At 36.6% G+C, this 27,914-nt stretch overlaps 1 protein-coding gene and 2 long non-coding RNA genes across 4 annotated transcripts in view; 1 reads left to right on the forward strand and 2 right to left on the reverse strand.

Annotated features, from left to right (window-relative positions):
• Positions 1–16,555, reverse strand: part of LOC134675261 (soluble guanylate cyclase 88E) — a 182,938-nt gene extending 166,383 nt beyond the window's left edge. The window contains exon 1 of the mRNA XM_063533481.1: positions 16,298–16,555. The gene's annotated coding sequence lies outside the window, so the exon portion shown is untranslated. The remainder of the gene's footprint in view (positions 1–16,297) is intronic.
• Positions 16,556–16,934: 379 nt separating this feature from the next.
• LOC134675282 (uncharacterized) lies at positions 16,935–20,755 on the forward strand. 2 transcript variants are annotated; one of them, XR_010099708.1, is made up of 3 exons: positions 16,935–17,404; positions 17,499–17,954; positions 19,964–20,755. It is a non-coding gene; the product is annotated as an uncharacterized LOC134675282 (long non-coding RNA). The 2 variants fall into 2 exon arrangements; XR_010099709.1 differs by lacking the exons at positions 16,935–17,404; positions 17,499–17,954 and adding an exon at positions 17,961–19,001.
• Positions 18,985–20,071, reverse strand: LOC134675284 (uncharacterized). Its single transcript, XR_010099712.1, has 2 exons — positions 19,952–20,071; positions 18,985–19,419 (listed from the first exon to the last, which is right to left on the reverse strand). It is a non-coding gene; the product is annotated as an uncharacterized LOC134675284 (long non-coding RNA).
• Positions 20,756–27,914: the final 7,159 nt, after the last annotated feature.

Below are 27,914 nucleotides of genomic sequence, written 5' to 3' on the forward strand. Positions count from 1 at the left end.
AAGAACCATTCTAATTCATAGGTGAATACGGCATGAAAATCCGTTCAATATTTTTTGAGTTTATCGCGTCATACACACAAACCCGGACGTGGACCCGGGTATGTCCTTAAACTGGACCCGGGTATGTCCTTAAATTACGTCCAGAACCCGGGTATGTGCTTAAACCACGTCCAAGACCACCGCAGCACACAGGCAGCAGCGTCCTTCAAATTCGGTGTACTCGACTGCGATCGCCAACCCGCCTGCCAAGCGTGGCGATTATGGCATTCCCAACCCAAAAAGGGGGTGGCCTATATTCAGCAGTGGACGTCTTATGGCTGAGATGAATGAGATGATGATGATGACACACAAACAGTCCTTGTTTTATAATTATAAGAGTGATAACAGCCTCTTTTGCTAAAACATAGCTTGCGCTAACTTTTCTCTATCTAAGAGGATTCATCTTTTAGGAATTTTATGCATCGCACCCAAAAATACCCAGCCTATAACCATTTCAAACATCACCATAACCATTTCAGAATTATATTCACGTATAGAAAGAGCGTTCATGTCAAGATGCCGTGAAGCAGACACATTATTCCCGGTAATACATTCCGTATATTCCCGGGAATACTCGGGTGCATCGCCAGCCGTGTAACCAGTGGGATTGCGTAATTTAAATTCTTTGCGCGTCGCTGGAAACATCGCTGCCACAAATAGTTTTGTCAGTATTTTAACTGCTAAGAATACGAACTTAAATCCCTTTAATCATAGGCGTACCCAGCATTTTTTAAAGGGTGGGGCAGAAGTAGGGTTACGTGCCTTAATTGTTCGTAAAAAATTTTAGCCTCTCGTTAGACCACAGACCAGGGTGGGGCAAGTTGCCACACTTGTCCCACTACGTACGCCTATGCCTTTAATTCAGGAAAATGTGACTATCATGATTTATTATAAGCTTTCTGAGCATATACTCACTATGTTTTCTGTCGCATTCTATAAAATAATATGTGTGGTATATGTAAGCTTAACATGTTATCTGTCTGTTCTGTCTGTGTAAAATAATATGTGGCATCGTAATTCCTACCGTAAATGATTGAACCGATGTGTGTGCGTTTTTAATGTGGTATGTTTTTGTTTGTATTTATATGTTTTTTTTTATAATTAGTGGTTCTTTTACTAGTTTTATTTTTAGTATTATCATTTAATTTAGGTTTAAATATAAGTATATATTTAACTTTTTATATTCTTAGATAGGTACGTGTGTGTCATGAAGAACTTGAAATTAATGCACGAGTACAAGGCTAATTGAATGCGTTTTCGAATATATACGCATACACATAGAATTAACCGCATGTTACAGTGGCGCTAGCGTTTAACGCGGCAGAATAGATGCTGCATTGCCGTCAAATGGTAAAACGCTGCAACTCAAGTTACAGCGTTTTAAGTTGCCTTGGACCAAATGATTCCTTTTATGTTCTTCTATCATCCCCTTTTTTCAGATTTTTGATATCTGTTTTAATTAAGTCTGTAGAAAACTGTCAAAACGCGGCAACTATAGTCTAAGCATACCAAAACATTGTAACAAGAGTTAACGCGTGTTTATTTCTGTGTCGTATTAATACATCATAATATTGGGTAAAGCAGAACGCTGTAAGTGGTACCTGCAGCGTTCTGCTTGCATTATAATATTGTTAAATTAAGAGCATAGAATACGCCAAAACGCGGCAAGAGACTGAAAAACTGATATTAATATCGTTTATCAAAATTGAAAGTTAAAAACATCCAATAACCTAATTAATTTTTTTTTTTAAATTACATATCCATTTTAAGAATTACACTTACAATGTTTTCTTTTTTCAATGAATCACTTTATGTGTTATAACCTAAAGGCCAAAACGATGCAACTAGGAAATAATTATGGCAAAATGATGTAACTATAGAGTTACAGCGTTTTGCTAAGAACTTCTATAAATTATTTTTAGTTGGATCTTATTGGCAAAACACTTTAAGGTAACGGCGGCTATTAACGCGGGTATCAAAATCGACGTCTAACACCGCGGTGTTTACAAATACGCATTTTGCAAGCAAACAGATTTATTCCCTAAGAAATAAAGCATCCACAAAACAAGCTCATTCATTGGTCTATCGTGCCCATTAGTGTGCATTTGTGTGAGGGTAACAAAAAACTCGCGATTCGTCAGTTTGTGCGACGGCGGCGCAAGAGCCGGTTATTCCATACAGACGCGTGACGCCACAGTTAAGTGCACTCCAATCTTACTTAGTGTTTTACGTAATAATTATGGCAAATAAACTAGTGCAATGCCTTTTAAGAGGTTGTGTACTGTTTTCTACACGATTTTGAATTACTTTTAACTTAGTTTTTGACCGGGAAATACGTTTAAAATGGAAAATAAAATACAGCGGTGATAGGCGCAAATTAATTCTGTGGTAAGTAATTCCGTGGTATGCCACGGTAATAGAAAAAGTGGTAGTTTTGTTATTTACTCTTTAGTTTTGGTACAAATTATCAGTTTTATAATTTCTTTTATTTATTCCAATCTTGATCTATTCACGCTATTAAAGAGCTATTTCCGTGGTATGGAAAGTATTCAACTAACCCTTAATTTTTAACAAAAACTTCAGCACCGATTTCCTTGTTTCTATGGGAACCCTTAATCTGTCAACTTTTTTTTATTATGAGATAAAACCTAAAATTTACTTGCCGGTTATGTGATTTTCTCTTTACAAGAAGCTTGTAATATACGTGTTTGATTTTATTTGAAGAACCATCTGTGTTTTTTTCTTTTTATGGGTCGGAATTAGGTTTAATCAAACTCCAAATTAAGCCTATTACCGATGGTATGATCAGATTACCCTCGGTGATAGAATGTATAGAAATCTATTACCGACCCAGACAAATATCGAATGGGTCGGTAATAGGCTCTTAAAGAGTTATCTATTACCGAGTGATTATTTGGTATTGTATTTTTGGTATTTTTAAACATACTCCTATGGTTTTATTTTTTATTTTAGTGTCATTATTAAACTTAATGGCACAAACATAATATACAGAACCCACGTCATTATTATTGTTTTAACCCTCGGTATTAGGTTTCGAATTTTGAGTTTGGTTTCTATTAACGAGTGCAGAAAAATCATGCCAATTGTACCCTCGGTAATGAAAGCTCAATTGGCGATAATAGAATCACAGCCTGTCCCTTGCCACGGTAATAGAAGATTGGGTCATTTTGGCTTCAAAAAATATTTTAATACATATAGTAAGCCAAAATGAATCCAAAAACATGTGAAACGGAAAGTTCATTAAATGCTCTGATGTAAAAAAAATATTCCTGGCTGTTAGACAGCATTGATACCCTTAATTTTTGGATCTCTTTTGAAAAGTTCCTTAACTACCACGGTAATAGGTGCCTTTACCTTATGGCTAATATACACTAATTTATAAAATTTTCATTAGTCGGCTATATAAAATGCACTCTTAGGTATATATTGTGTAAATTTCAACCTTATAAGTTTATGAAAAATGGGTGTTTCAAAGGCCGGAATGTTCAAACCTTTAAATGCGTTTTTCTCAAAACTGCGTTTTTTGACTTGCAGCGTTCTACCATTTGACGGCAGTGCTACTAAAAAGTTACGGTACTGCGTACAAATTAACTGTGTTTGAGCCGGTAGAAGGCTGTCTCCCACTGGATTAAATTCGCCGTTTCTTGGCTTAAGACTTGTTTTTTCGGGTTAAATGTCTCACAAATCCCGGTCACATGTGCTTCAGGAACAACAGTAAAGTGGGTAATAGTAGTAGACCGCAGTAACAATAATTATCGTCAATAGGGTATTTGACTTTATTTTATGAATGGTATTAATCGATCAGGTTTGTTTTGAGGACCAAATGTCTGTATGGGACTCATTGTCTCAAAGCAATACAAAGGTCACAAATGATGGTCAAAGTCTGGCACCCACAGTTTACTGACGAAACGCTTCTACCAAAAAACAATACACTCTTTTTGTTTGGGCAGTTGTGTAAAAATGGCAATACGTCGCGACGTCACCATGTAACGTTAGAGTCCGTTTACAAAGAAATTGCGTTTTTGTCGGTGAAATATTGCGTTTATGTATATTGTTGTTAGGTATACAATATTTTTTTATATAATGTTAGGGATCGAATGGTACCATTATTTTGATCCTATTTAGAAGTTAACATTTTTGTTTAATTTATTGTGTCGTGTTATATTAAATAAAGAGACTTACCTGTATTTAGAAGTTGAATATAAAAATATTTGAAACTTTTAGGTCGTGTATTTTTTATTATTCCCGTGTATTATTTAAGTTTCCAATTTATTGCGATACATTGCTCTTTTTCTATCTATTTAAGGAGATTTAGTTATACAATTCAACATGTGTCAACAACCTTCGAAACAATAACGATCGGTGATCACGTGGTGCTTTCCATTGAAACGAAGCTCCGGAAGCTCCGGCCCGGCCCCGGCGCGGTCTAGCGTGAGTCATCCTTTAACCCTTCTTTGCATGGTGATGGAAATTTCCATTATAACATTGTCCTATGAAATAAAGGTGCTTTCGGAGGTGATTGATATTTATTTTTAACACTGTCAACTTTCAACACTAATCCATTTTCTGATTTTTGATATAAATTTACGCAGTATTTTATTTTATAAAAAATACATTTGTTTAAAGACGAAATTTCGGAAAACTTGGAAAAACCCGGAAGTTGATGATTTTTAGTATGTGATTTAGGGCAGATTTTTCAGGGTTTGTAATTATTTTATATTTAGAAACTATATCATAGGAATATCACAAATAGTGTACCTTTCTGATTGCAGTAAATTTTTTCTGATACCCCTTACTAATAGTTATATGTTTACAAAAATATGATTTAGCCTATGCAACTTCTGACACTGATTTCGCAGTGAAAATCGATGATGTAATTTTTTTTACTATTTTTCCCAGAATCAGTAAACAATTACGTGACACATATATTAATTACGGGCAAAAATAAAAAATCATGCAAAGAAGGGTTAAGCACTGCAGTAGATCGATACTGATTGAGTCCCTACATATAAAGGTTTTGCGCTGCTACGTCCGTATGTACCAACATGAACGCAATATCGCCCGAACACGCAATTCTGATAGGATACTCGATGAGGCGGATACTGCATAGCGATGACTGCATGTCCAAAGCTACTCATATAGTTTGGTGGATAGTCAAGTATACAGGATGATTTCTGGGTCGTGATCCAGAACCACTTTTTCTGACTCTGTAAATGATCCACATTATCATATGGTAGTATTTCATTAAAAGTACTTTAATTATTCTTATTTTTCAAGTAAAATTAATGTTATACTAAGTAATTAAGATCACATTATGGAAAGCGACAAGACGTCACATTGAGTAGGGTCACCAAATTGTATGCAAAAATATTTTTTCCCACTTGTCATCTGGAAAATAATCATCATTATTGGTGATAAACAATAATTAACAACATCATTAGGCTCATCTTTAGATTCTGTATGATGTCTGGCTCTCTTGCTCCACGACCCCGAAATCACCCTGTATAGTGCTACCAGGGGTGCGAAACTCCTGATTTCGGCCAAACTCGGCTCCGCTCGGCTCAGCATTGCTCCGAGCAATTTTTAGGGTTGGCACCACTTGACTTCCTTTTGCGTGCACGACCACAGATAAGATAATCACTTAAATTTTGACAACCCTAAATAGCCGAAAGGGATAGTGCCATATATTAGAAAGGGATAGCATGATTCGACCCTGAACCGCTGTCAAACTTCGGTCTTGTAGGAAGTTTCCTTCTGTACGGTAGTACTATTATTTATTCTGTGGTGCTACTAATGAGGCGCGAATGCTTTAAGCCTAGCCTAGCCTATAAGAGTAATATCCCACTGCTGGGCAAAGGCGTCCCCTCTTTCCCGCCATTTGGTCCTATCCGTGACAACATGCATTTGATAATCAGTAGACCATACTGATTCCAACGATACCACTGGTCGGCATAAACCTTTTCTATGAAAATCGTAAATAAGGTAGCTCCTACAAATTGGCCTCTCCACTATTAGCAAGAAATTATACTGTATGCAATATTATTTGCGTTATTTGACACATTGTGACTGACGTATATAGAGATGTAACTAACCCAAATCGATTGTCACAGCAAGCGATTACGATTGGATGGCACGTAGACTGAGGTATCGAATTGTGACGTATAATGAATTTTTATTTGAGATTTAAATAAAGCTAGAATTATATGGTTTTCCCGCAAGGTAAATGCATTTAATACACCGACCGAGTAGGTCGCACCCATCGTCAAAATCTAAACTAACTGGGGATCTATTTTAAAATTTATTTATGTTATTTCTGTGTCAAATTTGTTGTCTGTTAGGTGACGATAAATATATCCATATTTACAGTTAATTATCCACCTTTTCCTTACTTTTATTAAAAGAAAAATGAAAAATTCATATCGATTTACTTAGACTACTATCGATTCATAACGATGGTGACCGGCCAACCCTAAAATTAAAAAAAAAAAGACGTAGAACGTAAACGTTTGCAGTGCAGTTGTTTTCCTTTGTGATTTCGATGTGCAAGACATTTTACGTAGTATTGCTGTTGTGAGTGACAGACGTCAAATACCGCAAATAATGTTGTATACACTATAGATACCTACTCTCCGAATAGACTACTGCAATCCAATTATGTACTATAGTTCGTTTTTTAGCATTAGAAAGAAGGTAAGTGATCTTGACATGTCATTTAATTAAAAAACGATTTTTAAATATCAATAACCATTATTTATGAAAGCAGCAGAATGAAAATGATCGTATTAGATTTATATGTTACCCTATTTGCCGTGACTTATTTTAAAAAAGTGATTTTCAATTAAAAGATTGTTTACCTTTTTTCTAATGCTGAAAAATTGAACTATACCATACCACAACCTGTACATTTTCATTTCAAAATGAAGTTATAAGCACTTGCTGAGCAAAAAGGTTTAAATTTATAAATAGAGAGGAAAAGCCACGAACGAGAGCCATTTCACTTAAAATTACTAGCACGATTTGTGGCTAACCATCCAGTCGTAAAGCAACCTTCTTAAATCCTGCTTTAACACCCCTAACTGTTTATTAGTCTCGTATTCCGTACTGTGTGGACGAAATCACTTTTATACCGGGTGTGGCCTGTAATATGAGCAAAAAAAATTACTTTAGGCTGTACTCCTCATACTGATCAACATTTGTTCAGCGACTTTTATAAAGTTGTTGAACAAAACTGTCTCCGTTTGAGGAGTCCAATCTATGTTTTCATTATTTGCTCATATTACAGGCCACACCCGGTATAAAAACTTTTGATGCAATGCATAACCATGGCTTTTCTTCAGCGAGTTTTCTTAATGCCCAAGTCAGCTCAACTATTCTTAAAAGTCCAACTATGAAAAGCATACGCTCTTAAAATGAAAAGCTTCCCTTTTAGAAATTCTACGAAAGACAATTTACTGAGTTGCGGGCTCTTAGCCAGTACGTCCTTATGTCAGCAACGTCTGGCTTAGAACAAAGGATTTTGTGTTTTTAAAAGGTAAGAAATTCTCCACTGCTTGTAATAACCCTACTTAACACACCATAGCTCATTGGCTAGGTACCTATTTAATTTTATTAATTTCTTAGCGTCACAATTTTTTCCTTATTTTTATTAATTACTAGGGAGTATTACTGCAATGTCCTGCCGCCAGAGTGCTACATACTAGACCATAAAATAACTGACATACTAGGCCTAAAACAGTTTTTTGACAAGTTTCACTATGACATTGATGCACCAAGGCGGTTTGTTTACAGGTGGCCGAGAGTTTTGTGTGATATTCCCTATTAGAACACGATACCGAATATGCCCCTACACTGATCCCTACTATTTTAGTCACACCTTTAGCATTAGTTAAATAGTTAGACAAACTGTCTAAAATGATTTATTACAGAAAATAAAATGAAAAAACCGGGCAAGTGCGAGTCGGACTCGCGCACGAAGGGTTCCGTACCATAATGCAAAAAAGGCAAAAAAACGGTCACCCATCCAAGTACTGACCCCGCCCGACGTTGCTTAACTTCGGTCAAAAATCACGTTTGTTGTATGGGAGCCCCACTTAAATCTTTATTCTGTTTTTAGTATTTGTTATTATAGCGGCAACAGAAATACATCATCAGTGAAAATTTCAACTGTCTATCTATCACGGTTCGTGAGATACAGCCTGGTGACAGACGGACGGACAGCAGAGTCTTAGTAATAGGGTCCCGTTTTACCCTTTGGGTACGGAACCCTAAAAATTCCTAGTCACGAGTGGTATTGCGTAATAAACATCAAACAAACGAGCCTCGTGAACTTTATATCAATTAAGGATATCGCCGGGCACTTCGGCAATTGCCCGGTTACGTGCTATAGGCGGATAAAGCGGGTTGCCAAAGTTAATAACAAAATAAGTAAGTATACCATAGTTCGTTTTTTTTAGCATTAGAAAGAACTCCGCAGAAGCAAGCGTGCAGTTTCTATCAGGCTCGTGAATTGTTAATAATTATTAAATTATCTAATGTAGCATGGTCAATACATATAATTTACTTCTAATTGTTACCGCTAAAAGTGCCAGATTTAGAACCACAAGCGAACTTCTGCGAAGTTCTTTCTAATGCTAAAAAAAACGGACTATAGCACAGGTACCTAGTATATTTTCGTCTCTGTAGAAACATAGTGTTGCCTGTATTAACTCACATTTATAGACGGGTCTAACGCGAATTTTATTCAATTACCTTGATTTACCGACGTTTCGACACAGGTCACACTTCACAGGTCGTCACAGGTCAGGTGTCGAAACGTCGATAAATCAAAGTATTTGAATAGAATTCGCGATAGACCCGTCTATAAATGTGAGTTAATATGTGTTCAAAACGCGAAAGTATATTATACCGGGTGTGGCCTGTAACATGAGCAAATAATTAAAACATAGATTGTACTCCTCAAACAGTGACACTTTTGTGCAACAACTTTTAAAAATTGTGAAGTATTTAGACTCCCTATTTTTCATGCAAAATAAATATTATCTTCAATGGACGCCATCGCCACGCCATATCATTGTGATTGACGTTGCTTGTCATGACTTAAACATAACTAAATTCGCAATACTTTGCGTCTTATAATAAACTTTAAAGTGTATTAAAAATCAAACTACAAGTTATTTTTAAAAGTCGCTGAACAAATGTTGGTCAGTATGAGGAGTACAGCCTACAGTTTAATTTTTTGCTCATATTACAGGCCACACCCGGTATATTGCCTGGTTGTCTTACTTAATAAAAGGCAGCATTGGAAACATTTTGATTTAAAATAACACGATCTTCACCCATCATTTTAAAACTGAAACGGAACTTTAAATAATTGCGTGCACATTATTGACCTGACGTTTCGAACGTGACATAACCTCCGTGCTCACTGGCAGACCGGCGAGGTAAAACCGTGTTTTTGAAATTTTGTGGAACAGTCGAAAAATGGGAAGTGTTCTTAGAGTTTATTTATCCATCCGATTGGGTTCCCAGTCCCCGGGCCTTTTTAATTGACATTTAAATAAATAGGTAAGTACCTATTACTTTAAATTTCCTACATAATTTTCACACATATGTGTGGACATTTACTTACTTTTTTTACTCTGTAGATCTACAGGTCAATTAACCGAAAATGTCTATTATGCTCTATGCCAACGGTCGGCAACCTTTTAGCAGCCAAGGGCCGTAAGAGAGGTGACGCGGGCCGTACTTTGTTAAAATTTATGACTTTATGAGACATTGTCGTTTGTCACTATTACATACAAAATAGCCAATGCGGCACTCGGGCCGCAAGTGACAGGTTCACGAGCCGCATTGCGGCCCGCGGGCCGCAGGTTGCCGACCGCTGCTCAATGCGCTTGTTATTAAGAGTTGGTAAGTGAGTGTGAGTTATAACTGTTATAAGGCTTGCGGGCGCAGCACTGTTCCATTTTTATCGACTATCACTATGCGCGTCCCTTTCGCACTTACATACTTGTTAGAACGTGACAGATATGGTGACAAGGGATAAAAACGCGACCGTGCTACGCCGCTTGAAAGGAGTTTTGATGGTGGATATATAGGTACTAACGATAAGATTACTAGTACTACTTGTATATTCCGTTCCTAGTAGTTTACCACAGAATATACTAATACACTATTTAAGAAATAATTACTAGGTATTACTATATATAATAACTAACTTATTTATATAAACTAACAAAAGCAAACAAAGATCATCCTTTTAAATTTAACTTAGCGTTATTAAAAGATAGAGTCAATTTATAGGCCGCATGATGACATGTCTATAGTTCTTTTATTTTTCGGTATTATATGTCAATAAAAAGGTTTCATAACATATATACTATTTTTATATAATTGTTTCATATTAATCCATACAAAATATCCTCCATAGTCCATCGGGCATATCCAACAAGGGTATTCCGTCAACGTTATCTAAATTAGTTATTTAAGACGACATATTAATGAGTCATATAAGCCTTTATATTATAACACAGCCATAAAATACAATATTAGGGTGACCAGAAGTCAGAAGGGACGAACATAAGCCAGGGGTTTATTTTATGGCATTAGCTACATGTGGTCTCTAATGGATTGCCACCTTGTTAGTCTTGTTACTATAGCTGTAAAATGTGTGTCTGTGTCACAAGCGCGTTCTCTATGCCTTTAAGTTGTATACTTTAATCTCGAGGGATTAACTAGAACTTTTGCGAACATACTAAGTACAGAAAAACATAATTATGACGCCCCCTGATTTTTAGGGTTCCGTACCCAAAGGGTAAAACGGGACCCTATTACTAAGACTTCGCTGTCCGTCCGTCCGTCCGTCCGTCCGTCTGTCATCAGGCTGTATCTCACGAACCGTGATAGCTAGACAGTTGAAATTTTCACAGATGATGTATTTCTGTTGCCGCTATAACAACAAATACTAAAAACAGGATAAAATAAAGATTTAAGTGGGGCTCCCATACAACAAGCGTGATTTTTGACCGAAATTAAGCAACGTCGGGCGGGGTCAGTACTTGGATGGGTGACCGTTTTTTTTGCCTTTTTTGCATTATGGTACGGAACCCTTCGTGCGCGAGTCCGCCTCGCACTTGCCCGGTTTTTTAAATAACAATAAATGTCGTTTTAAAAGAGCCTTAAATCGTCGTATGAAGGTGACCAGTAATTTAGAAAGGTCCAGGACACAATATAAGCTGAAGTTTTATTTTATAGCCGTGGCTGCAGGTGGCGCCTTAATGGACAGGCCACCTAGTCGCTGTAATGGCGAAGGATTTTTAACCTTACCTAATCTGTATAAGGTTGGTTTTTGTGTGGTTTATTTGTGGAAATCTTTTGGGAATAAATGAGGGTCATATCGATAGTCGTTTGAGTTGAAATACCTAGATCTAGAAACGCTTTATGAATAAATCGATAAATTTACATGAGAAGTGATAGAATTATGCAGTGTTGATTTAGATAAAATAAATTTGGACTATACATACCGGGTGTGGCCTGTAATATGAGCAAAAAATTAAACTGTAGGCTGTACTCCTCATACCGACCAACATTTGTTCAGCGACTTATAAAAATAACTTGTGGTTTGATTTTAATACACTTTAAAGTTTATTCTAAGACGCAATGTATTGCGAATTCTGTTATGTTTAAGGCGTGACAATCAATCACAATGATATGGCGTGGCGATGGCGTCCATTAAAGATAACATTTATTTTGTATGAAAAATAGGGAGTCTAAATACTTCATAATTTTTAAAAGTTGTTGAACAAAAGTGTCGCCGTTTAAGGAGTACCTACAATCTATGTTTTAATTATTTGCTCATGTTACAGGCCACACCCGGTATATATATAGGAGCGGCCAAGGTGCTCAGAAATATCTGGCCACTGACTCTAAACGCTTTGCCAATACATATTTACTATTTAGAGGCGTGTTCATATGTTTGTGAGCACCTTGGCCGCTCAGATATATCTGATGGCGACTGTACCTACATATATACGGTAGAAACCGCGTAAAGGACAGCTCACTTTAGGGCCCCCCACATCTGGCGTCTTTCGAGCGTCGGCGTCGTCGGCGTCGGTCCAGCGCTATGGATAATGACGTCGCTGCGCAGTTGCGTCAACGCTGCGTCGACGTTGCGTCGACGTCGGCCATAGAATTGTAGACGCTGACGCTCGAAACACGCCAGATGTGGGGGGGCCCTTACGGTCCGAGTCCGGGCCGAGGCTTCCAACACTTCGTTTTCTATGATCGCTGATCTCAAGTGATTCTATAGAAAACTGAAGTATCCTCACCCCGGACTCCATATAACTCTAGTATTTACTTCGGCTACTAGTTTCGTTTCGTTATTGATGTCGTGTCTTACAGGGACCTAAAGAACCTGGCGGAGGACCGCGAAAACTGGCGGATACTCCACCGACAAGAGCCATGCTCTTAAATTATGATGATGATGACTAGTTTCGTAGTAATAAAATTATGTGACGTCTTTATAAGGATAAGCTAATTGGTTATTAGACTACCCAATTCTATAAAACGTGATGCTGCACACGGCATCCGACGCCAATCAAAGGCCGAGATTGTGAATTGTAAACAAACTTAGGTAGGTATTACGTTACGTAATGAATAAACCCCCTATTCATAAAACTTTACGGGCCTGATTTAGTTAAATTATGTTTAATCCCTTTCTTACAAATACATAAGTCAAAATGACAGATAAGGACAAACGATTATTAGCTAAATGAAGTTTGTAGCGCACTTATGAATAAGAGGGTTAGAGTCCAATTCTGATATAACTATTTGTTAAGGTTTTGATCTTGTTATGATACGACTCTGTCGATCGCTAACACAGATTGATGTGAGAAGATCAGATGTACTGCGAATGTTTCAAGGTCGAATTGAAGATCAAACTAACAAATTGTATCTTTGATAGGTTATAATTATTTATTAAAATAATTTATATACTTAAACAAAATAAGTAGAAACATGTCATCAACCCATACTCGTAGTTCGTGATCACTGATCAGTCTGATCAGCAACGCAGGGCTATAACCACGAAAATCGAAGTTCGCAAATTGCGGGCATTTTTCTCTGTCACTCTAGTTACGCCTTCATTGGAGTAAAAGAGAAAAATCCCCGCAATTTGCGAATTTCGGTTTTTGCTGTAGCCTCTCAGGCTTCGTCAAGTGATCACGTCTCCAAGCGATCAAGTGATCAAGGGTTGACAAATGGTTGATAAAAATTTAATCAGGCCTGCAGGGGGCCTAGTCAAGGTGACTATGGTTTGCAAAAAACAAAACGATGTCAGTTCCATAAATTATTTACATTTATCTTAGCGTTTCGTTTCGTGTTCTACAAAGGATGTTATCTTGGCTAGGCCTCCTGATAATATTGTGGAGATAGAACGAATTTTTAAAGATTCAATATTTTTGCCGTGTTTTTGTACGTTTATAAGATCACAGGTGTTAGTGCCTCGGAAGGGCACGCAGATTAAAAATGGTTTAAGGCCTGTGCACACCGGCTGCGTGTGCGTGACGTGCACGTGCGCGTGCAGCGTTGTAGTATACAGATCCTTATGAGAGATGGCACACCGCTTGCGTGACGTGTGCGTGTGCGGCTCCAACATTTTAGCGCACGCACACGCGCACGTCACGCACACGCAAGCCGGTGTGGCTCGGCCTTTGGGGTAAGAGAACCACTTTTACGGAATCATCATAAATAAACTATAATTATTTCCTTTATATTTACTTATCTACCTACTTTTAATGTGAAGTTCAATTTTCTTCATCTTCGATAAGGTGTCAGATGTTGTTTGTTTCGTTTATTTGGGGCAAGTCTTATGTAATTACGTTGGAAATGGGATAAAAGCTTCTATTGCGGCAAACGTTAGGTATATTGAGTAAACTTGAAGTAAAGTTTCCATTTTGATGGTTTTCAAATTTAATTGTAGTATACTTTGGTACATATTTACACCCAGCCGCAGAATTATATGAATTATGTTTTATATAGTTTGGAATGTTTGGATACTATAATTGACTACGAAATCTACGAATAAGAAAATTGACAGTGACAGTCATATCGAAAACACAAAAGCTAAAGGCAGGAAGAGAGTTACAAATAAGAAATAAACAGACCTACTTACTTAAAGCCTGAGTATTATATGATCATTTTCAAGAGGGCGCTTTATTCTCATGTATAGGGCGACAGTTCAGTATAGTATGAACAAAGTAGTTCCAGTGAAATTCCGCAATATGGCGCGTGATCATAATTATGTACCTAAGATATTTCTGGTCAGGCTTTATTTGTGTTGGGCACTAAACCTTTCTTTGCTTTCATAGAATTCTATAATACAAATAAACTATTTTACATGTCAGAAACTTTTCAAATTAAAACGGCATTTGACTTCATAGCCCGTAATGTAAAACTTTACTCATTTACCTGCGGACACAAATAGGTATTCGGTAAAACTTTTGGAGCAAACCTACTAAGTTTAATTTTAAATTATTATCAACTTAGTTATTAAATTTTGGTCTTAAAAGGGTAATTGTTAAAATAATTACTAAATAATAGACCGTAAAGTCTGCAGCGATTTTGATAGCCCACGCAATAATCCAGTAACTTTGTCGAATTTTGTAACCTGGCTCTTTTGCGTCAAATCCGGTAGTTCTGATTTTTTGCAGACTTGATTATGATGTTGGCCTAATGAATAATCCAAGTTTGTGACTTCGAGCGCCGAACGCAACTTTGTCAAAAATCGAATAAACCGCAATTTTTTTTTAGATTTGGGCGATTATAACCCTAAAGTACTAGTTTATGGTAGTAACTTCCTAGGGCGTTTTTAAAGTGGACTAAATTTGCTACAATAAGACACTAGAATTGTCTCTGTACATCTAATATTTTCCGAGATAAAGCTTTTCAAAATTGTATAATTTTAAAAGGCTTTATCTCGTATAACATAAGGGTTAGGTAGGTAATTTATATGGAATTCATCACCGCCACGTTCTACAAAATATTTATTTTCCATATATATTTTTTTTCAAAATAGGCACTCATACATTTTTTATGGAAAAATAATATTTTGTAGAACGTGCCGGTGATGAATTCCATATAAATTACCTACCTAACCCTTATATTATAGCCAAGAACTGATGTAAAATTATTAAATTATGAAAGGCTTTATCTCGGAAAATATTAGATGTACAGAGACAATTCTAGTGTCTTATTGTAGCAAATTTAGTCTACTTTAAAAACGCCCTTTAAGGAAGTTACTATCAAAAACTACTAGTTTAGGGTTATAATCGCCAAATCAAAAAAAAATTGCGTTTTATTCGATTTTTGACAAAGTTGCGTTCGGCGCTCGAGGTCACAAACTTGGATTATTAATTGGGCCAACATCATAAACAGGCCTGCAAAAAATTAGAACTATGTATAATTTTAGTGTATTACAATGCAAGTGTCATTTTAAACGTCAAACTTCTATGAAATTATGACGTATAAATAACACTTACACTGCGTGGGCTATCAAATCCGCTGCAGACTTTTATTAGTGCGACTTTATACATTTCTCAAAATATTTCTTGCCACATGATTTTGTTTTTAAATTTTTGTTTTAACTATTGTGGTGTAAGTGGTAAACTATGTTTTATATATGTATTACAACTTACAGTTACAACAAGTAATATATTACTAAATAGTAATATATTAGGACTTGTAGTTATAGGATTTACCCCGCATGTAAAAGAGGAGGATATTATAGGATAGGTACAGCTAAGTATTTTTTATATTAAATATAATATATTTTGTAGGCATATCCTAGTTTATATTAATTTCAGTAATATCCTAGTAAGCCTACAAAAGTGGACGAACGGTGAAACAAATAGAGCATATTCTTATTTATCGCATGTATGTATAATGAAGAATAATTTCACCTAATAAAGAACATACAGCGCGAAATAAAGACAATCCCAAGCAGGAAAACGTCAGGAAATTACGAACTTGACCTTGAGACCACCTGAACACCGGACGTGACGTTCCACGATGTGTCAGAGCCAAAGAAATCAACACACCTACCTTTAATAATTCAACTTACTTAAACGTCAAGGAAAATTACTACAAACCCTGTATAAAATATTTAGCATATTTCCGTTTCAACACAATAACAAAAAGTAGGTAACATTAACATACATATTTAAAAAGTATTCCAACTTACCTTTTTAGTCCAAAGAAAAAAGAAAGTTAACTTTTTAATTTAATGTCACAGCTGCCACAGACACCACAAACAAAACACAAACACTTTTAAAATTTAGAATTCACTTTGAATAGCGCGCCAAAACATCACCGAATGCGAATGCGGGAAACATCTTTTTTTTGACCGACTAGTGTCCCGGGTTGCGTCAAACATCCAACTGAGCAAATTGGGCCCACTGAGTAGACGGAACGCTTCGCAGGCGCGCTGCACCCCGGCGAGACGAAAAGCCCTACACATCTACAGTTGCAATAGTATATATCTGTAAATTTTGTTCATATGACGTCACATTTGGTGTAAATTTATTTTGAGTTGGGTAACTTTTGGGACTTGTAAATATTTAACGGTTATAAATTTTTAGCCAACTTAAGCTGCTGTAAGGGTTGTTTTGGACTATTTTTGAAGGTATTGTCGATTCTATTTATATGCTTTCAGTTGATTAAAAAAGTTTACTTTCATATATTTCTATCACGCACTTATTCTCGTTATTTTGTTATCAACATTTTTATAAAAATGTATTTTTTTAGACTTGCATAAGATGTGCGATAAAACCTTAATTTTATTATAAAAACAGCCATAAATGCTTTGCGCCCTTTTTGTGTCTTTTTTTTTTTTTTTTAATGGCATCGCGCTCCTGGCGCATTCAGCCAAACGAGTAAAACGGGGAAACGGAATTGAAGGATTACAATATAACGGATAATTCGGAATTTTGGACAAGGATCAGGGAAAGGAAAAGTATAATAAATTATAGTTTTATATTATGACGTGAAAGGAATGAATATAATATTTTAAATACATATGGAGAGGAGTCATTAATATGCAGGAGTGAAGTAATGGATGTAGGAAATGGAACTTTTATATCTGACAGCTGTCTTAATAATAAGGAACAATCATGTAGGTTACAAGCAAAAAATATATGGTTAAGATCAGCGGGATCAGCTCCGCAAATACATGCAGAACTGGCCACGCGATTTTGCAGTTTCAGGTGTTGCGGAGTACACACGTGACCCAACCTCATTCGGATTAACATACTGGTAGCCGGTTTTGACAAAGAGATTTTAGCAAACCATGGTTTGGCAGGAATTGAAGTTTGAATGCTCCGATAGTGTAACCCAGGAGCAGTACCTGCACCCGATGTCCACTGTTTCGTCCACTCCTTTCGTAGGTATAATTTGGGCAGAGCTAATAGGTCTTCAACAACATTTTTAAATGGAAACATGTCTCCACAGCTAATCGCATCTCGAGCTAATTCATCAACTTTTTCATTGCCTTTAATCCCTCTGTGACCAGGAATCCAAGCAATAGAGACAGAATACCCTTTTAGATGACATTTTAACAATAGGCTACGAATTTGATAAATAATTGGATTATGAGATTTAGATTTGAAAGGAAATTTAGATATTGATTGAAGAGAACTTAAAGAGTCTGAAAAAATAATTGTTTTCTTAAGATGCATTATGATGATAAATTCTAATGCTTTCAGGATTCCAAAGCACTCGCCACTGTACACAGAGGATTCTGGAGGCAATTTTATCTTTTGGTATATATTGGATTGAATGTGAAGAACACCAATACCAACACAGCCATTGGTGGACATCTTAGAAGCATCTGTATACATATGGTTAGCACCCTGACAGTCGGTACCAATAAAACCCAGAAACTGTTGGTTTTGATCTATATCATTCTTTGAAATACCTATATTCAGGAGAACCGGAGGGACTAATGTAAGAGACTCATATTCATGCTGAAAAATGGGAAGTGTAGAAGAGCTAACAGAGGGGGCTGAAATAGATTTAAGTTTTTGAAAACTTTTGATTAAACAAGGAGGACTCTTGTGTTTCCAATAATTGGATGTAGTTATTTGAAGAAGGAGGCTAGACAAGATAAACCAGAGTTGGTGATTAGAAAATTGGGAGCAACGGAAAAGAAATCTATCACAAAGATATTGGCGTCGTAAATGGAGTGGAGGCTCGACACACTCAACTTGCATAGCATTGATAGGGCTTGAATTCATGGCACCACAAATTATCCTCAGGGCTTTAGATTGAATGCGGTCTAGTTTTTGGAATCCAGCTACATATCCAGGCTCTAACAAAAATGTCCCATAATCTAAAATACTTCTTATTAAGGCATTGTACATTAGTTTCATACAAAAATGATGTGAACCCCACCAAACACCAGAAACACACCTAAGGATATTAATATTTTTTTCACATTTAGAAACTATGTACTCACAATGTGGGAGGCCTGTTAATTTACTGTCTAATATGACACCAAGGAATTTAGTTTTATCTTTTACTGAAATGAAGTAATTATCAAATTGCACCTTGATTGGAGGAGGAAATAGCTTTCTAGTAAACAAAACCACAACACTTTTAGGAACAGAAAGTTCTAAGCCATTAAAATCTAACCATGACTTTAAGAAACCTAAGGAACAAGTGACGGATCTACTGGCCTGTTCAGGAGAAAGATTTGGTGAGTAAAGTAACAAATCATCAGCATACTGTAAGACCCTAACTGTACCATTTAGAGATGACTCTAAATCAGATGTATAAATATTGTATAACAATGGACTTAATACAGATCCTTGTGGTAGTCCTCTCCACACTAAACGAGAAATTCTATTGTTGTCGTCTATAAGAAGACTAATGGACCGTTCAGATAAAAGGTTTATTACAAAATTACTTAACATTTCTGGAATGCCTAACTTGAGAAGCTTTTCTTGTAACACAGAAACCAGAACATTATCATAAGCAGCACTTATATCCAGAAAAGCGGCTACTACTGACTCATTTTTAGAAAAAGCCAAGCGTATATCTGCAATTAATATTGACAAACTATCATAGGTAGACCTACCTTTTCGGAATCCAAACTGACTATGAGATAGTAATTGGTTCTTTTCAACAAAAAATTCTAGTCTATTCTTAATTAAGTGTTCAGCTATTTTTGCAAATACTGAAGAAAGGGCAATAGGGCGATAGGAAGAAACATCTGATGCTGGTTTATTGGGTTTTAAAATAGGAATCACTATTTGGGATCTCCATGAATCTGGGACTATACCCGACTGAATAACTGAATTTACTATGCTTAGATAATAAGAAAGTATGCCATCACTGGCATTTACTAAAAATGAGTAAGGCACTCCATCTTCACCAGGAGCACTATCTTTTAAATTGCTTAACACACCTTTTAATTCTTCCATTTTAAAAGGGCAATTAAAGGTGGAATCTAAGGAAGGATTATATAAAAATGTTGCAGGTCGGAACACAAACTCTTCAGGGACAGACGAAGGTGCTAGACCGTCTATGAATTGTTGTGCAAGATTAGGAGGCAGTGTACGCCTTGATGGTTCATTGAATGCATGTCTGAACCTTTTGATGTTGTTCCATACTATGGAAGGTTTTACATTGGGATTGAGAGACGCACAAAATCGTCTCCAACCTTCATATTTCTTCCTACGCAACAATTTCTTGGTCTCACGTGCAACCTGCATGTACGACTCAAAGTTTTCAGTTGTCATAGAATGGCGATAAAGTTTCTCAGCCTCCTTTCTATTTTTAATTGCTTGGGAACAATCCGGATCCCACCAAGGTGGAGAGGGAATTTTATTAATTACACTATTCTTTACAGGAAATACATCATCAGCTACTTCTGTGATCACCCTGGCCAAAGCAACCGAGCAGCCAACTATGTCAGTATCATCTAAACTAGGCAAAAACAACAATTTCTTCTCTACACAGCTTTTGAAATTTTCCCAGTCAGCATTACATAAATTGTATTTAAGCCTAGGGCTAGGTTTCGGAGATGGACGTGTAGATGAAGGAAATGAGAGTATAATTGGATAATGATCACTACCAAATGTAGAATCAAGAGTTTGCCAGGTGAAAGAAGATGCAAGTTCAGCAGAGCAAATGGATAGATCAACAGCGCTGGGTGATTCTGTAGGCGCTGTACGGCGAGTTGGAGAGCCAGTATTAAGAACACAAAGATTGTGATCATCTAAGATTTTTAAAACACGAAGTCCATTATAATTGGATACTGAACTGCCCCAAAACTGATGATGTGAGTTGAAATCTCCTAGAATCAACAAGGGCCTAGGTAGAGAGGAAATTATGTGTTCTAATTCATTAAAAATAAAAGATGATTGATGAGGAATATATACAGAGAGAATGCAGATGTTATTTACAATGGCAGCAACAATTGAGAAATCATCACTGTGAGATGGAAGCTGTACAGATGAAAATGATTCAGAATTCCTGACGAGTAAAGCTACCCCGCCCCACCCATCAGGACGGTCCCCTCTGAGGCATGAATAGCCAGTAGCTCTGAGAAGAGCTCCAGGCTTGAGCCATGTCTCAGATAGGGCAAAAACACATGGATTAAATTTATTTAATAAATGAATTAAATCATGTTTTTTATTGATTATGCTTCTGCAATTCCACTGTATTATATTGTCCATTATTTTGAATTGCAAATGTAAGTGAGTCAATCATAGGGGCAACGTGGGACGGTAAAGTAAGGTTTGGCTTAGACAATAGAGTTCTTAGGGCCTCAATAGACTCGGCGATTACTACTCTGTCTTCTTTTTCTGTTTCCTGACGTAGAGCACAGCCATTTTGAGGAGAAGGGATGGAGTATTCACTTATAATGGCCCGATGTGCAGCCACATCATAGCCATGTGTAGTCTTTTTAACAGAAGAACGAGGTTTCAAAAAAATTGTTTTTCTACTGCTATGGCTAGGAGGGCGCATATTCGAACTTGGGCCTGGAACTGAAGTTTGGACACTGTTACGAGGTAAATCTGATTGAGTATGCGGTGGTGACACTTGTGATTTGACCATGTCTGCAAACGATTTCGATATGGCTGGGTGCAGTTTAACTGCTTCTCCATAGGAGATGCAGTTATTAGCCATAGTGACTTTTATCTCTTTTTGTCTTACGTATTCTGAGCAAGACCTGTTCGTGGCAAAGTGGAAGCCATTGCACAAACAACAAATGGCATCCTCCTCCTCCACAAGACAGGTATTTCCCGCATGCATTTCTCCGCATTTAAAGCATTTGGGCTTTGAACGGCAATTGTTTTTTGTATGACCGAATTTACAGCATAAAAAACATTGAATGGTGGGAAAAATGTATAATTCGACAGCAAGGGAGTTGTAGCATGAAAAGACTCGTTTAGGTAAAACTTGACCATCAAATGTCAATACGACTGTCTCGGAAGGTTGCCAGGTAGTAGAACCGTTAACCACAACTCTGTGATTTAAACGACGTACTTTTAGTACCTTTCCACACCCAATGGGCACGGAAATGTTGGAAATTATTTCTTCCTCCGACCACTGTGCAGGAATACCACGAACCAAGCCCATACGGGTCACCGAAAATGACGGGATGTATGCCGTAAGATTTTCTGACTCAAGACACGTATCAGTAACAAATAAGTTCGCATCTATGTAATTTGAAAACGACATTGCAATACGTGTCCTACCAATGCGCTTAACACTTCCATTAATAATGTTTTTGAAACCTTTTTTGACCAAAAATTTCCCAAAGGAGACCGGATGTAAAGAAGATTTTGCATCGTGCATCGGTTTGTTTAATTTGAACGTGAACCGTAAAGGGAGCAACATCTGATGATGAAAATAAATTCCTGCCAACCTTGGCGCTAGTAGTGTCATTGTTTGTATTTAATTTATCCGAAGAATTTATGTTAGGCTGAATATTAGACTTTAAAGGAGCTTGGGTATCTTGTATGTTCTCCTGACAATCGCACGAATAGTCCCCGCCATTATTCTTCCTTCTTTTTTTATTACATGCTTTGCATCGTTTTTGAGTTTTATTTCTTTTACGTTCACTCCTGCTTTCCACAGAAGTGTCCGTGTCCATAGCCGATTCTATTGTTATATTACTTCCGACCTGGAGGTTTTCACCTCCAGGGTCGGGGGGATCTTTGTCCCCCATTACATATATACAAGTAAAAACTTACCAACTAGGACGAAATCACACTAATTATATATGCAAATACAATAATATATACAAACTATGCGAAAAATTATATACAAATTACCGATTCCCTGATCTACAATATTAAAATTGAAATTAAATTTACGAGAAACCTAATACTTGACCGCCACGTTTCACGTTTCCCGCGCTTTTTTTTCTTTTTTTTTTGTGTCTTTCTCTTTAATCTGAACTCGGAACTCGCAAGATTTATAGACCCTTTATTAGAGGCCAAGGACAAAAACGGACTTAATTAACTTTGTGTGCATTTTATATGGCCGAAAAAAGGTATTTGGCACTCCGATTCGTAAATTACCTGTGGGTTGGCCAATTGTTGACAGTATCATTGAGTAGGTATATAATTATATGAACTTAATCAACCTACCTCTTTCTTTTCTTTAACACGGTAATATTTTGATCGTATTTTGTTTTTAATAGAAATAGATTAGTGATAGTCAGAGTGTAGAAAAATTAAAAGACCTATAAACTCCATCGTTCAAAGCTTCCCAGGAGGGCTAAAATTCCGATAATTACATTTCTGTAACGAGAACGAGACTGATGGATATGGACATTTTGTTCCTGAGTTCTAAATAGTTTTTACTATTCTATTCTGGGACTAGACCTTTTTGTATGACATTGTCTCATAATATTCAATTAATTTTATTTCTACATAATACAATTCTATAATTAAATTTAATCACCTATAATAATGCTGCTACAAGCGCTGGTTCTAATCAATTACAGAGGCGAAGTTCCATAAAAGGCAGCATCGATTGTCCGCCATTTTGGGCAGCAATCGTCCATCGGCCACTTTAATAGCGCTGCCGCATTAAAAAAAACAACACAAGAGTGTCACAACACTATGGTACATACGCCATTTTAAAATTTAAAAAAGTTTGTAATTCATGACCTCTTGTCTATAATATTGGGTTTAAGAATGTATCAATTTTATGACACATACGCTCTTTTAAATTAACTGGGTACAAAACGGCCGCACACGCTCATCACCCGGTCCATTTTCGAATTAAACCGTTTGAATTCTAAATACTTTAGTCGATGTGTTTAAATTTTAAATTCAATTCGAAATGATGTAACAAAATGTTCACGGGTTTTGAATCGTAACAATTTTAAAACTAGCGTAATAGAATTTAGTTTTGACTGGATTTAAAAAGCTTATAGTACCTATACATGTGGCCTATTTTATAAAGCTACAAGTTACAATTTACAAGCGGAAGTCTCGTTCTAACACATAGGGTTAGAAAGAGACTTCCGCTTGTAAATTGTAACTTGTAGCTTTATAAAATAGGCCACTGCCTGTATTTCTGCATTACAAATTATTCGTGTTATGTATAGATAAGTGTAAGTATAAGTGTTAAGCCCTCTCATTAGGTACCTGCCCACATATTATTAAGTCGAGAGAGCGACCAAAGTTGCCCTGGCAACACTGTATCCTTTGTTTCGATGTTACCAAGCAAATCTCGCTCAGAGGGGCTACCGCGAAGACCAACATTCGCAAATTGCGGGGATCTTTCTCTTTTACTCCTATGAACGCGTAATAAGAGTGACAGAGAAAAATGCCCGCAATTTGCGAACTTCGATTTAAAGATAAAGATAAAAAAGATAAATAATAGTTTATTCAAGTAGGCATATTACAATGCGCTTATGAACGTCAAATAAACCTTTTCCGGCTCCAACCGTACACCTCTGCCCCGAGAAGATTTAAATCCCCCCTCAATTGGAGGAGGGTATCCCAATATGGGACCGGCAACAAACTCGGCGGGACACATCTTTTCAAAATATTATTACATCTTATAATTAACATGCATTACGAGTAATTAAGAAAAATACAATTTAAATTACTATAGAATTCATGCAATTATACTCAGTGAGTACATAACTTTCGCGGTTATAGCCCAGAAACTAAAGCCTTTATTAATAAACACGAATCCTCATATTCCTAATAAACATAAATGGTAGGTACTTCCGCTTGGGCTTTTCGCCAAATTTCACTTCCCAACAAACTTATCGCAGTAGTTTCATTTTCCAAATTAATCTTAAGCAAATTTACACTTTGCATAATTTATTCGGTCAAATTATTATTTGGCATGATTTTACTTTATGGAAATTTTATTAAGTAAAAAAATATTTAGCAAACGTTTTTTAATGGCTAATATTGTATTCCAAAAAGATGTTTGATTAAATTGTCACTTCGCAAATTCAGCAAATAGTCATCTCTATTTAAATGTGTGCCAAAATTTTGTGTTATAGTTTGATATCAGAATGTACGTTCGAATTGGCCTCCGTGATTTGAGCAATCGACCTTCTAAAGCTAGTGATTATAGGTAATAATGATAAGTTGGTTTGTTTACGTGGGGGGTGGATTTCCATATATTTCTCATGCTCAGATCTAGGGGCATGTACAGTAAAATATAGGGAATGCAATAACCGGCTAAACTTCATAACCGGTTTCGGTTACGGTTATACCCGAAAAATAACCGAAATCGGTTATAATCGGTTACGGTTACTTTCAACGAAAAATTATAAATGTACAATGAAGTAATTCAAAAAATACAAAAATCTTTTTTAGTACCTACAGTATTAGGGAATGAGGGTAAAAGTCTTAATTTTTTAATAAAACACCAAATATAGTAAAAGTAAAATATGACCTTGGACGTGATATTCAATAAAAATATTTCATAAATAAGGGAAGTTAATTTGGTACATTTTAGTTAAGTATTAAAGTCCAGACAGGCGTCACAGCTAAAAAAGGGGGGATTTTGTAGTCATTAGATGATAAAAACATACAATTTAAGTCATAAATTAATAACCGAAAATAACCGTAACCGGTTATTCGAGTTTCCAATATTCGGTTATGAAATTTTGTCAAAATATTCGGTTGTAACCGAATATTTCGGTTACGGTTATAACCGATTTGCATTCCCTAGTAAAATACCACGATTAAATACTATCACGCTCCGCAATTGTTTTGCCATTTAGGGTAGGTCCCTAATTGGTTAATTGGATGTTCAATACTTGCGCAATGGAATATCCAACTTACCTCTTCTTCCTGGCGTTATATCGGCATTTTGCCACGGCTCATGGGAGCCTGGGGTCCGCTTGACAACTAATCCCATGATTTGACGTAGGCACTAGTTTTTACGAAAGCGACTGCCATCTGACCTTCCAACCCAGAGGGGAAACTAGGCCTTATTGGGATTAGTCCGGTTTCCTCACGATGTTTTCCTTCACCGAAAAGCGACTGGCAAATATCAAATGATATTTCGTACATAAGTTCCGAAAAACTCATTGGTACGAGCCAGGGTTTGAACCCGCGACCTCCGGATTGAAAGTCGCACGCTCTTACCGCTAGGCCACCAGCGCTTGGAATATCCAACTTACCTAGAACCCTAAATGGCTTGACAATCACGGAGCGTGACTGTACATGCGATTATTTTGATATTATTATGTCGATAGATTTAATTGTACATAGCTTATCATACAGTGAGCTGTGAACTAACGTACAAATGTGTTGCTAATTAAGATTTCGTAGGTATGCACAAAACGACAAACTCCATGTTTATTTATACAGAAAGCGACCAAAGCATCTTACTTAGGGTGTAAGTCCCTTCTCACAAAAAAAAAGAGGTCGCTTTCTATAGAACTACGGTCGATCTTGAAATGCGCTCAACGCGTGTAAAGTCTAGCTAGGTATCATTTTACTATAACTCTACGAGATGAAATAAATGTCATATACTAAGAAAGCGTGACCGTGAGGCATTCTCCAGTGCCCCAGGCGGGAATCGAACCAACGTCCTCTGCTATCGCGGCAGGTACTCGTGCCATTCGGCCACCGCCGGGCCACAGCGGCATAGGTCGAATTTTTCAAAGTATATGATGCACTTCTTACTGAAGGCTTATGGCCCCCTGGCAAACAAACAAATTAAAATATTTTCTGAAAATAATTTAATTTGTTCTATTAAATGAAAACAGTATGGAGCGAAATCAATTAAATTTTTTAAAAATATAAGTACTTGAGGCTTATAGCGCCTTTATGAATAACGCCAATGTGTTTACGAGTGCCCTATTTTGCCCTATTTAAACCATTCGTACCCCGTACAAACCCGTCACAGCCCGGCGGGCAAAGTGGTCACGTCAGAATTCACTCTCAGAGATGGACTTCTCTGATCCCGCTTTGCATATGCTACGTTTTTAATGCGACCACGAACTGTGGGGAAAGGGGAGGGTTTTTTCTTTAATTTCTTTCTAAAGTGCCACAAGATTGATTCAGGTGGCTTGAAATTTTAATAAAACTGTTAAATTTTGTATATAACATTCGTGCCAGCTTCTGTGAATCATTCTTTAGTCTGTCAATTCATTTCCGTCAGCTGAAAAAAGCTGCAAATTTAAAAAAGCGGCAAGGTTTGTATTTCGCGCCCTTTTCCACTGACATAGTTGTTTGACCGTACATATTATTGTAAAGGTGGTGATGAAATTAACACAAAATAAGTACAAGTAGGTATGTAACGAATTCATTGGAAAGGTTTGCAAAAAATATACTCATACAGTCAGCAGCAGAAGTTGCTAAGCGGGCGAGGTGTCCAAAATTACCTTGACACGCTCTTATTCTCTTAATAATGAAGTTGCGTCAAGATCATTATGAACACCTCGCCCGCTTAGCAATTTCTGCTGCTGACATACATAAAGTCATACTCATACTAAAATTAAATTAATTAATTAATGTGTAGCCGCTCTCACATGTTTCGGAGAGGTCCCTATGTTCCTTCAAGTGCTAAGAGTGTTGAAATACCTATGTCGTCATAATATAAAACTATAATTTATTATACTTTACCTTTCCCTGATCCTTGTCCAAAATTTCGAATTATCCGTTATATTGTAATCCTTCAATTCCGTTTCCCCGTTTTACTCGTTTGGCTGAATGCGCCAGGAGCGCGATGCCATAAAAAAAAAAAATACCTATGTCGTGATGTGACTAAAAATACGTGAACTAAAGCGTAAAATATATTTTATTTTATAAAATATTTACATGTCTAGGGCATATTTCATAACATAAAGTTTAAATGAAAGTCATGAACATGATTTCCCAACTGTATCTTTATTTGCACACTTGGTATCTTCAACTAAAATTTTGCAATCTGTATAAGACTTCAGTCGTTAATCTTAGAAAATAATAAACTGCGTCTTACTCAGCTCAGTCCCAAAATAAACTGAATGAGATTTGTCTTTTTAGGCGCCTGAACTGTCTTATAGAAAATATAAAATTAATATGTATTATATTTCTTTTATTATATTCGCGTCGTTATACACACACTTTTATCATTAGTCTTCAATTCTTGTAACTTTAATTTGAACCACTTTTCTGTCCCGGAATCGAGGACATTTACAACCAATTCGATAGCTAATTATATGGGATTGGGAGCGAACTAAAAAGCCGGAATTTACCAAGAACATTTACTGACAACTGCAGAAAACAAAAGTAAAATGATAAATAGACAAAATATAAATACTATATAAAACCTCATTAGTCCTCGACACTTCACAATGCAATAATATGCTAACATGGAGC

Source organism: Cydia fagiglandana, chromosome 21 (assembly GCF_963556715.1).
Source record: "Cydia fagiglandana chromosome 21, ilCydFagi1.1, whole genome shotgun sequence".
Taxonomy (NCBI): domain Eukaryota; kingdom Metazoa; phylum Arthropoda; class Insecta; order Lepidoptera; family Tortricidae; genus Cydia; species Cydia fagiglandana.